This window comes from Cyprinus carpio, chromosome A15, assembly GCF_018340385.1.
Source record: "Cyprinus carpio isolate SPL01 chromosome A15, ASM1834038v1, whole genome shotgun sequence".
NCBI lineage: Eukaryota > Metazoa > Chordata > Actinopteri > Cypriniformes > Cyprinidae > Cyprinus > Cyprinus carpio.
In genome coordinates, this window is record NC_056586.1 from 13,989,514 (window position 1) to 14,002,665 (window position 13,152).

The window sequence follows — 13,152 nt, forward strand, 5'->3', positions numbered from 1 at the left end:
AAATGTAACAGAGCTTTATCATTCAAACTGAATGGATGACATGTTGGAGTCATTTCAGTTTCAAGGAAGTTATTTTGATATCTTGCTATTCCAGCTTTGTCATATGAGAAACCACAATGGCATAACTTACATTTAGACCAATAAAACATATAATGAAGGTATATTCTAACTGAAATGTTGAGATGTTTTCTCAGGACAAGAGTCACATTTTTAACGGGACAAGTAGTCACGTGTTTTAAAGGTTCTAAATTCATTTAAACCAAGGGTTTGATGCATTTGTGTTACCTTGTGTACTTTTGACTGTTTCATAATTTGTTTTATTTTTAATTCATGTTTTATATGTTTTTCCATTGTGAAAACTTACCCCATACAGTGTGAAAAGGTCTATTGGTGAGATTAAATTGACGCAGAAATATATATATATATATATATATATATATATATATATATATATATATATATATATATATATATATATATATATAGCTTGCCAAGGTCTCCCCTACAGTATCGGGATCTGATAACTTAACATAAATAACGTAAATGCAATCATAACATGGTTATTTGACATCTGAGGATGTTGGCACTGTGCCTAAAACAAGTTCATAACTTCTCCGGCTAATTTAACGCGTTTTAATAGCTCTACAAAGTTGCTAAACCACAGAGACGCCCTCATAACATAAACAGAGCTTTGTTGATCTCTTCACTCATCCGTCGTAATTGTACGGTTTGGGGGAGACTGCTCATATTCCCCGAAGCAAACTGATGAATGAGGACAGCAGCAGTAGAGGAGTTAACGCTGACAGGAAGTTCAAGGAGTCCGTGTCCACGGTGGGGCACGTCAATACTCCTCTCACACTCGCGCTCACTTATTTTCAAGGCACATGTCAAAGCCCAACTCACTTCACTTTCGCAGTTCTCCACAAGCAATTTCCTAGCATTTTTTAAATAAATACATTTCCTACTCATTCTAAATGTAGTGTGAGTGTGGATAACGGAGACAAAGAAACCAAAAGGAAGACGCTCGCGTTTCTTTCGGCGTTCGCACGCGCAGAGCGTCAGGAGTGAGTGACGCGTGACTTACTCATATATGGAACTGTGTTCGCACGAGCAGTAAACCCAGTGAGGATGTCACCTCATACTCAGCAGCGGCGAGACTCTCAAGAAAGTTGGAAACTGAACACTGGAGCATCCAGCGTTGCTTAGTACATTACAATACATGAAGCCAAGCCTCCAGACGCGTTGTTTAGCCAAAGCAAGCAGGAATACTCCCTGATGCGCACGAGTTGGGAAAACTTTTGATCCTTTTCATTAAAGTGGGATATTAGGACTGGAAACGGAGTGGGTACATTAGCTGCGTTACTTTTGATGTCTCCGGTCAGCACAGCTGTAAAGGTATGTGTCACAGCTTGTCAACTGTTTCAGACTTCAGACGGTTTTAATAAATAATATTTCTTAGCGTCTAACAACTGGCACCTAGATCGATGCAGTTAATTCAACAAAGAGATTTATATATCAAAGTAATGGTGTATTCATATGTGCAAGTCAAGTCTCTCATCATCATTATCATCATTCTTGTTTAGTACAACTAATCCTCCTTTTGTTTAGTAATACTTATTTAAATATATACTATATATTTAAATTTGTTTACTCACTTCAGATTAATTTATGTCATACAGGTCTTAATTATAGTTTCATAAAAGATGCAGTATGCTTTTATTTCTCTATTGCCTGCAGGGGGAAAATGGGTTAAATCAAGATGGTTAGCTGGTCTTAATTGGTCTCCCAGGCTAGTTAAGGTGATCTGTAGTCTGGTTTAAGAGGGATTTGTTGGTGCTTTTAAGCTAGTTGGACCAGCGAAACCAACTAAAAGCACTTGATTGTGATAAGAATAACCGAACCAAACCAGATAACCAAACAAGATAAGACCAGCTTAAACCATCAAAGACCAGCAAACCAGTTTAAGATGGATTAAGATTTTTTTTCTGCGGGGTCATACTGTACACCTTGTTACTGGTTTAAAATGGTTTAAGCTGGTTTTCCAGCCTGGCAAGTGCCCAAAACCTTACTAAAACCATCACAACAGATCGGCTAACCCCCTTAGGCTGATTTGAGATGAAACCCCATCCACCCCCATGGCAGGGTATAGACTGATATCTTAAAATATGTGTATCATCTCAATCTTAGCTCACAGGGAGCAGTGGAAAACCCTTTAACATGACTGCTGTCAGCATCGGATCTTTTGTCAGACATTTAAAGTCCAGGCTTTCTCAACCGCTCTTACAGACCCCCTCTTGCTCAACAAACACTATTTTCTTTAGCAGCTGGAATGCTGACTATTTGGGGTGGACAAATAAAATTTCCCAATGAATCCTGTCTGGTCTCAATTTACTCACTCGTTAGTTCAGCCGGGAATACAAACTCATTGAAAAGATGTCAGTTGTTACATGTGGGAATCTGTATGAGGAAATATTGCCTGCGTAAAGCCCAAAATATGTCAGTTTCTATTCAAAAAGAAAATTTGGCTCCAATGAAATCATGTGATTGATTGGACAAAAAGTACCATGTAATGCATCCCAGCTATTCTGAATTTTATTATAGTGCTGTTGTTTTGTGAGTTTATGTTGACGTGCATTATGACCTAAACACACACCACATAGTTTGTCTGTCAGTAGATCTGTGGAGTCATGTTTATTTTCCTTTTAAACACGCAAGACACATGTGTTCTCAACCGGCTTCAAGGTCTACATTTTCTTAAAAAGGTCCTCACGCATGGATTTGAGCTCTGAAAACTCTCCACAAATGACACTTTATTATTTTTGTTATTTTGAAAATTGCAGCATATCTCAGAGCAAAACAATATCTTAAATATCGCCCATTTAGGTCTTTAGGGAGGAAAAGGGTATTGTTTGGTCATTTTCATCATATCAAAGAGAAGAATAGGCTTCAGGATTGGTCATGGAATCTGAACCGAGAGGCAGGAAGTCAGCCAAACCCTCCCTCTGGATGTTTGGGGCTTTGAATGTGAAGGTTAACATGCAAAGCTCTGTTTGCTTTGAAAACCAGCATCCCCTTTTCACCATCCACTTATTCACTTGAAAAACTGTCCTTGCTAATGCCGTCCTGCTGCTTAGTTTACCACGAATTTAGGAGACAAACCCCCTCCTCCTAAGAGCTCAGAGGGAATCTGCCAAATTCCCATTTCCTCCCATTGCACCCCAGCTACAAGAATTTGTGCTGATGAGCTTCCCAGCCCCATGCTCCATGTCCCTTATGGAGAGATGCAGTACAACCTGTATCTGAGGTGCAAAGCACAGCTTGAATTCTGTGTATTGTCTTTCATAGTGTCAGTATTTTTGTTGCAAATGCTGAGCTTTATCACACAAGTCTACTTTGGTTTTTACTTGTACACCGCACTTTTGAAATAAAAATGCTTTTTTTTGGCATCTATGGTTGATAAACCTTTAACATCCATAAAACCTTTCCATTGCGCTAAAGGTTCTTTGTAGTGGAAAAAGGTTATTTAAATTATTAAACTGTTCTTCACATTCAGAAAATATGATTCACTGTTCTTTGGAGAACAGATTTTTCAAACTATGCATACTTTTATGTGCGCATTAAATATGTTTGCACTACTTATGGCACTTTTCCACTGCATGGTATGGCACGGCTCACTTTTGGGGGATTTTCCACTGTGTACAGTACCAGGTACTTGCTACTTTTTTCAGTTCCACCTCTGCTGAGGTTCCAAGCAAGCCGTATCGTTACAAAAATTTGACGTGTAAACCCTGCTGATCACTAATTGGCCAGAGAGAATCGTCACTAACTGCTTCATTGAACTTGAACTTCAGTTCCAACCCTGCTCCAACACACCTGTGTGTAATTATCAAGTAGCCCTGAACACCTTGATTAGCTGGTTCAGGTGTGTTTGATTGGGGTTGGAGCTGAAATCTGTAGGACAGTAGCTCTCCAGGAGCAGGGTTGGAGACCACTGCACTAGACCCACTAGATTAAATCTATTATCGAACCGTGCGATGATTAAATGTAACTTTTTTCGAACGAGCGCACCTTTTTTAATTTTGTGGTCTGCTGAAATACAGAAGTACAGATGTTCCTCTTGTTGATAGCCGAGGAGCAGATCCAGCGAGAGCTTAATGGGATGACGTGGAATTAAAAAGTTTTTCAGGAGGTCGCTCAGCTCTGCAATAGAGATGGCACAACTATAACAACATGTCAATAATCCTGCCCACACTAAAGCGGTAACAAACTAAAGTCGAAACACAAACCGAGCCGAGCCAAGCCCACCCGTACCTCGCAGTGAAAAAGTGCCATTAGTTAGTACACCTACTCTGTTTCACAGTCAGAAAATAAATGGAGGAATTGGAACAACAATTAAAAACTATGACAACAATAGGCACTCACATAAACGAGATCACAACTCTAGTTTTATCGATCACAACAACATTTTGTCACTCATAAAATGTGGAGAGAAATAGTGCAGGCACTAGAAAAGGATGAAACTTTCTAGTGTGCATGAGTGCTCGTGTTTACTTATGCAGTCAAATGGAGAATATTTTAAAAGCCTATGCATTCAGTAGGGCTGTGCAAATAATCAAATGCGATTTTCATGTGCATCTCGTCAGTAAAGCTGGTTCTCTGATTAGTAGTAAATCTCTAGCACGTGCTTTCAGATGAAGCGGCATTTAATACACAGAGCCGTAGTTCACTGACAAGCTACTCAATATTGCATTCATAATCGGCAATGAATCCCTTGAGATTATGAACGTGATATTGTGTATTGCATTCGATTATTTGCACAGCCCTATCATTTGGGTGCACATGTACATTAAGCACTTCATGCTAAGCATAAAAAAATTAAGAACATAAGCATTGTATTTATGCTATGAAGACATTCTATAGAGTACTGCAGCTGTGATGTCAAAAGCCGGAAGACTAATTCACCATTGGTTCTGGCAAGATTTTCCTGTGGATTTTTATAATTGGTTTTCCAGTTTATGAGTAAAACAAGGTAAATATAAATTGATGATATTTGGACATTTTGTTGTTGAACGTGCACTGCATTCAAACCCCAAACGTTCTTATGGTTACTTAACAAAAACATTCTGCTTCAAATTTAGTGTTTTCAGTCTGGGTGTGTCTAATTCACACTGCAGAGTAAAAATTCCCAAATATCATATTTATACTTTCCACAGACTAGTGTTGTCACGGTACCAAAATTTCAGTATTCAGTATCAATACCAGTGAAAATCCACGGTTCTCGGTACCAATTTCGAAACCAAAGCAAAACACAAAAACATGCTAATTGAACAACATTATTTTTATTAATAATGTTAAAAATGAAATGTACAAAACAAATTGTCTTTCTTTATACTTAATTAAAATTGTTTCAAGTTTTTCCACAAGTAAAAAAAGTAAGAAAAAGTAAACAAGTTTCACCCAGAAGTTTTTGTAATATTTCTGCTGCCACTTAAAAACAGCTGTAAACTGTTGTCAGTTTTAGGGTTTGCTGGTGTGTTTCAGGATCTTCCTCAGTCTACAGCTGTGAAAGGAAAATATAACATGCTTAAGTAATGCGTCTGATGCAACATTAGATCATTGACACCAGCTAAAATATAACTTTTCGGTAAATAACAAACATCAGCTTTTAGAATAAATTTAGATAAGATTACATATATTAAGCATATATCAAATAGATGGAAACTTCAAAACACTTTACAATAAGATTCCATTTGTTGAATAACAAGACCTAACAATAAACAATAGTGATATAGCAATTCTTCTTCTTAGGGGTTAATTTCAAAATTTACTTATACATAAATCACAAATTCAGTCTGTTAAAATTATTTAATGCACAGTGAACAAACATGAATGATGAAGTGTTTGTATTAAATAACATTCAAAAACATTAATGAATGTAAAAAATATATTGTTCACTCACTGTAAGATGTTACTAGATCTAACTTGTGTTAGATAACATGAAGTCATTGTAAAGTCTATACAGGAGATAAAATTTGACTGTACTTTTATTTAATCCAAACTGTGTTCATATATAACTGTTCTTCTGACGGACTAATATGATATATACACTGTTAACCATACAATTATAGATTATCTAACATGCATATTTTGGATACACAGTTCATTTAAAAGCCTCTGGTGTGTAAGAATAGTAAATACCATTATGTCCTCCTGTTTTTTACACTAATAAAGTTATAGGAACGTTAAATTATATTAGCGTTAGCCGCACTTAAGCTAACAATACCAACCCTTTTACCATCTGCCTAAATATTTTAGTTTACTCGCCAGACTAGATAAAAAAAAGCAATATATATGTTTTTTATATATATGTTTTTTTTTTATTTAGTCTGGCGAGTAAACTATATAACTATACAAACTATAACTATAACTATAAAACTATAACTATATAAACTATATAAAATAAATGTTTGTAAAATGGCACTTTTTTAATATCTGAAAGTACAATCATTATAATATGATAATCAATATTATTTAATAATAGAACTTTAGTAATTTGAATTAAAACTTGATAATCATGTATGAATGCATATCACTCTAAAAACTGCTGGGTTGAAAACAACCCAATTTGGGTTATTTTGGCAACCCAGCGCTGGTTCAAAAAGGGGCCAGCGCTGGGTTAATTTAACCCAACAAGTTGGGTTATTACGTTTAACCCAGCATGCTGGGTTGCTTTTTATGGTTTAAAATTACTACATTGCCAGGCTAAAATGAACCCAAATCGAGGTGGGCATTAAACCTACAAATCTTGTTCATTTTAAAATCACTTTTACACACAAATAATAACTATCAAAAGGTAAATTTTTATTAAAAACAAGAGAAAACAGTCAAAAAGTAACATGCATGTAAGAAGAAATGCAGAAAAGTATGGCATTAACAGCTACAGAGTTTATAAATAAAGCATTGAACATTTGTTGAATATAACTTTTAAGATCAAATTTGACTTTTTTGGTAAATTTTATATATTGTATAAAAAATACAAAAACACTTTTATACAATAATTGTACAATTAGTTAAGTTCTTTACAAACTATTCTGCCATGGCAGTACACAAATAAACCACCACATTAACACTGATGTTATAATATTTAACAGACGTGTGTGTGAAAGAATGTGAGCATGTGTATGAATGACAGAGTGTAAGCTCCATTTCTACTAAACAACACAAAACAAACATTTAACATTTTGTTTTTACAAATTATACACTTACAGTTTGTTTCATAGTCCATGAATACAGATCATACATCATGGTCAATTTTCATGATCTCTTAAGCATAATTGATGTAGTCATGAAGAAGCCCCATCAGCACAGCATGTGACATCTTTTACATCATCCAGGGCAGCATCCTTCTTTAAAACCACTGTTGCATCAGTTTGGGGGAAATGACATTCTCTTCTTTGACCAACATTCATCCCAGTCACCGCCTGTTCTTCATCAGTGGCCTAAAAAGAGAAAAACATTTGAAAATAGAAAACATTTAATTAAATTATCCATTTTCAGATAGAGGTGTATGCACATCATTAAGCATAGGTGAATTTTTATAATTTCAACACTTTGTGTGGTTCTTTAATGTCTCTGTCTACCATAGCGCTCTGGAATGCTATAATGGAAGCACTAGTGTGAGGGCATGTAATATTGTTTGAATATATTGCTTTCAGAAAGCTACTTCTTTACTGAAACATTAAAACAGACATACCATTCACATACCTCCCAATTTTCATGTACGTGGAGGGCTGCTCTTCAAAGGGTTAGTTGTTCACCAAAAAATAAAAATGGTCATAATTTACTCTCCCCCGTGTTGTTTCAGACCCATACAAACTCTGCTAATTTTTGGAACACAAATAAATATATTTAATATTCTCTTAATTTTTGTCCTCCATTAGTCTGGGAGACCAATATTTTCTTTTGAACAGACATGTTCGCTATCATATAATTTAAGATTTATTCATATATAGATATCGGAATGGATTACTTCTACGATAACTGTATTTATGAGGCTTGAAAATACAGATTATTTAGACTCCTTATGGATTAACAAAAAATTATGAGAAAATTAAAAATATATTCATTTGTGTTGTAAAGACAGACAAAAGTCTTATAGGTTTGAAATGACATGACGGCAAGTAAATTATTTTTTTGTGTGACCTATTCCTTTAAGAAAGGAAGACCAAGAATGATGACTCTCCAAATCAGACAACTCCAAAGCTGGTTTGAGTTCTGCAATGAAAAACACAGACATCAGTGGTTTTCATGAAATATGTGGAGAATGTTGTTGTTTCATAATGTTGTGTAGTAAGGAGGGAGGAAAAAGAAAAAAATATTTTCTAAAAAATAACTTACATAAATCTCAAAAGAGTGATGCTCTCCTATGTCTCCGGTTTTCAACATCTACAAAAAAAAAAAAAAAACAAAAAAAAACAACTGATAACATGGAATTATGAAGTTCACTTGCCTTAAACTGTCTTTCCCTCTCTACCAAAGAAGCTGAGAAAATTGCCTCCTCCTCACACAAGCAGGCTGTGTCATTAACTCCAAAGTTAGTTTGAGTTCTGCAATGAAAAAAGGGACATCAATGGTTTAAATAAAATATGAACATGTAATCATACTGTTGTTGCATCAAATGTCAAGTAAACAAGCAGGACATAACAGAAACATTTATTTTCTAAAAATAACTCACATCAGTCTCAAAAGAATGAAGTTATCTTGTCCCTGGCTTTCAACATCTACAAAAACGAACATTCTTTTAATCTTAGCAAAAAAAAAAAAAAAATGCCAACATGATGGAATTATAAGGTTTACTTGCCTTAAAAACCCTCTTTCCATCTCTTCTGAAAAAGCTGAGAAAACCACCTCCTCCTCACAAAAGCAGGCTTCTATGTAACGTTAGTTAACTCCCGCCGCGGGCACAATGAAGACAAAAGCTCAACAAGTCTGAAATATTACATGCAAAACATTACTTTTAGCAATTACCATTTCAACAGCCTCAGTCTTCATTACTGCTGCTAGTCTTCATAACATAATGCTGTTTCCTTTAGGAAACTAATGTACATTCAATTTAACCATAAAAAATAAGATAACAAATTAACATGAGTGTAACTGTAACCATAACGTCTATTAACACCTCAAAAAGTGCAGATATTGTAAAATCTTATGTAAATATGACATTACACACTCACGGACATTATATTAAAAGTACCTTTTCCGTTCAGTAAAAGAGGCCGTTATGACCTCCGTTTCTGAGGTGAAAACCGCGTCCGCATAATTTTCAATATAAGCTCTTTTATTTCTGCCTTTCATGAAACCTCAAAATACTCCCGGACATAAACAATGAATGATAACTTTACATTTTGAATCTTTACTTAATGTCTTTCACTCACTTCTCACTTCTTTCACGCTGAGAAAATGGCGGCTTCTAGCACTGGTATCGTTCGATGTTAACGTGACGTGCGTGCTCTCTTTCACATCCGCGTTCCCAACCCAGCACCGCTAAGTTATAATCAAGACCAATTTTCAACCCAATTGGGTTAAAACAACCCAACGTCCTACCCAGTGGTCTCAACCCAACATTTGGGTTGAAAAAACAACCCAGCGTTTTTAGAGTGTATTAGTCATTTTAACTGAACTTCGGACTGGTGGTGGTGCTTTTTTGGTCAATCAGTGTTTCTGTAAAAAAAAAAAAAAAAATTATAAAACTAACAAAAATACTGATAAGATAATAATGATACGAATTGTACCAATAAGAACAAAATAAAATGCACTAAGGATTAATGAGCTGCTGGATTCATGAATATTAATCATGTTGTGTGCATTCGCTCAAACTGATTTGCTGAAGTCAAAACAGGGACGATAATAGGTGAGCACCAGCCAATGAGATTGCCATTTGCGCTTTAGCTCCGCCCACTACCGGAAAACCCGGCAGTTTTTAAAAGCTGAAGAATTCCAAAGGAACGCTGTTATTTTGACAGGAAAATACAGCAAAGAATATCGTTTACATGTAGCATGTCAATTCTCTCTCTCGCTCTCTCTCTCTCTCTACGTGTGTGTGAGACAAAGTGACAGCGAGTCTTCACACTAGAGTTTATGGTATGTCAAAAACAGGTGCATTGCACATCCATTGAGATGAACTGAAAAAAATATCACAGATCGCTTGACAGAGGGTGAAACTCTGAAGTGCTCAGTCAGTATTTGGCGAGTGAAAATATATCTATGCTAAACATAATTTAGTCACCCAGAGTGAAAATTTAGTCACATATGCGAGTGATATATGCTAATGGTGATGTTTATTTCTATTCGACATTCAAACAAAAATATGGAATGTTGCCCGGCACATGAACCGCTAGAGGAGATCTTTCTGTGCCCAGAGAAGGAGGCGAAGAACCAATCTGTATAAGGTGTGAGACCTGAGACTGCCTTGGTGATTAATATAAGACACTACTGTCGTGCTGTCTGAACGGACCAGGACGTGATGGCCTTTGATGGCCGGAAGGAAGGAATGCAGGGCTAAGAAGACTGCCAACATTTCCAGGCAGTTGATATGTAGGCATCGCTGCTGAGCTTTCCAGGAGCCGGATGCCGGATTGCCCTCCAACAGCGCATCTGGAGTTGGACGCATCTGTTGTGATCACTTTTCTTTTGGAGGCCACGCCCATCCTCCCTCCTGTCTGAAACAGGTGAGTGGTCCTCCAGGGGGCCACAGCTTTGATACAGCGGCGGTCCACCCTGACCGGAAATCTCTTCAACCTTCAAGCGTGGGGTGGGACTCGGGCTTTTAGCCAAAATTGGAGGGGCCGCATGTGGAGCAGGCCCAGCGGAGTTACAGAGGCGGCAGCGGCCATGAGGCTGAGCAGCCTCTGAAAAACCTGCAGAGGGCGTGTCGTTCCTGGTTTGAGGAGTCTAGAACCATTCCCAGAAAGACAGTTCGTCATCTGGCAACAACTGGCTCTTCCGTGAGTTGATTACCAACCCGAGGCGCACTGAGTGACTGAGCAGCAGCTCTTATTGAGCGTTCAGTTCCCGTTCTGATCTGGCTAAAACCAGCCAATCGTCAAGGTAGTTCAATACCCTTGATTCCCATCTGCCTGAGAGGGGACAGAGCTGCGTCTATGCACTTTGTAAAAGTGCGTGGGGCCAGGGACAGTCCAAACGGAAGGACTGCATACTGATAGGCCACTTCCTCGAACGCGAATCTCAAGAACGGTCTGTGACGGGGGGCTATGTGGATGTAAAAGTAAGCATCTTCACATCCACGGTCAAAAACCAATCCTTGGGGCAAATATGTGTGAGAATTTTCTTGACTGTCATCATCTTGAACGACCGGAGCATAAGTGAGCTGTTCAGATGTCTGAGATCTAGAATGGGTCTAAGCCCGCTGTCTCTCTTTAGGACGAGGAAATAGCGACTGAAAAAGCCTGACTCGCTGTTCGCTGGGGGCACTATTTCCACAGCGCCTTTTGCAAGCAGTGCTTGCACCTCTTGCCAGAGAACAATAGCATCCTTGTCCGGGACAGAAGTTTGAACGACGCCTCTGAAGTGGCGCAGTCTGCGAGCGAACTGCAGCGAGTAGCCTCATTAAATTGTTTTCAAAACCCATCTCGAGATTCCCGGAATGGCTGCCCAGGCCGTGTAATGGGAGGCGAGAGGTTTTATTTTCTCGAACAAGAGCTCGCCTTGAAAAAGCGGGGAGTCTACGTTCGTATAAGTGATTGAGAGAGGATGAGCAATTTTGCTCTTTAAAGTATGTGGGTCCACTATCCCAGCGGTAAAATATTCGGGCACGCGCTGCACCTGCAGGACTTGACCCGCTGAAATCGAAACTCCATCTCTCAGAGGTGTTTGAAGAGGTAAGGAGTGAAGGCGAGCTGTTTTGGGGGGCGTTCCGGCCGAGGCCAGAACGGGGCCCCTTCTTTTCCTCTCTAGCGCCTCAGGATGGCTTCGGCAGCTCAGGGTCCAGCACAACTCGTGGGTCGGGACCTTGACGCATCAGTAAGGTGAAGCGTTTCGCCGGCCTAGAATGCTGTTTCAGCCCTGACTCCATCTTCCGCTGACGCTGATGCTGCTCTGGCTTTGCAGGCTGAGCAGCAGGGCTCATCTGGCGGCCCGCAGCCGCGGTGCCAGGGCGTTTAAGGAGGAAGTGACGCAGCGCCTGTGACGTCTTCTGAGCCTCCGAAAACCATTCAGTGATCCAATGAACAGTTGAGCCGAATAGCCCTTTCTGTGAGACTGGTGAGTCGAGGAAGGCCATTTTCTCAGTATCCCTGATCTCTGTCAGCGTTAGCCAGAGTTGGTGCTCCAGCACCACCAGGCTGGCCATGGTCTTGCCGATCACTTTTGCTGTGGCCTTTGTAGTGTGCAGAGCGAGATCCGTTGCTGTGCGCAGCTCTTTAAAGGCCTCCTGGTGCTCTTGGCCAGACTCGTCCATATTACAGAGAAGTTTGGCTTGAAACACTTGAAGGATCGCCATTGTGTGCAGTGCGGAACCAGCCTGTCCGGCTGCTGCATAAGCCCTGTTGGCAATAGCCGAGGTGGTCCTGCAGGGCTTAGATGGATGTGCTGCATGGCCTTTTAAGCCGAGGGCAGATGGTGGGCACAGACATGCTGCGATCGCTTCCTCCAGGGGGGGAAGTTTGGTGTATCCCCCTTCGTCAGCACCATCAACGGTGGTGAGAGCTGCTGCAGTAGATGGGTTCACCCATGCTGAGTAGGGAGCTCATGGACGGCTTGCAAGAACGGAGCTAGGCACTGACGGGAGGATTGCTGGTGGGTGTCTGGCAGGAACCATTCATCCAATAAGCCATGGGTAGGCTCGTCCGGAGCCGACCATTCGAGGCCCTTTCCTCCATTCCTGACACCGCCAAGGACACAGAGTCGTCAGTGGTGATGTCATCAATGACTATGTCCTTCTCGGATGCGCCAAATCAGACCAGTCCGCTCGCAGCTGAAGAGGGGCACTGGTCCTCGTGTGAGAAGCACACAGGCGTGAGAGGACGCGGGGAGGGCGGGGCACACAGGCGCTGAGCCGACGTGACACTGCCCGAGCCTGCTAGAAAAGATCCGCTGCCCCGCTGTTTTTTCCTCTTAGGGGAGGAAAAAGACGGG

General features: G+C 39.7%; 1 protein-coding gene across 1 annotated transcript in view; it reads left to right on the forward strand.

The window, feature by feature from the left end:
- The first annotated feature begins 746 nt into the window (after positions 1 to 746).
- LOC109104007 overlaps positions 747 to 13,152 on the forward strand; it is a 59,610-nt gene continuing 47,204 nt past the window's right edge. Inside the window, exon 1 of the mRNA XM_042771085.1 lies at positions 747 to 1,395. The gene's annotated coding sequence lies outside the window, so the exon portion shown is untranslated. The remainder of the gene's footprint in view (positions 1,396 to 13,152) is intronic.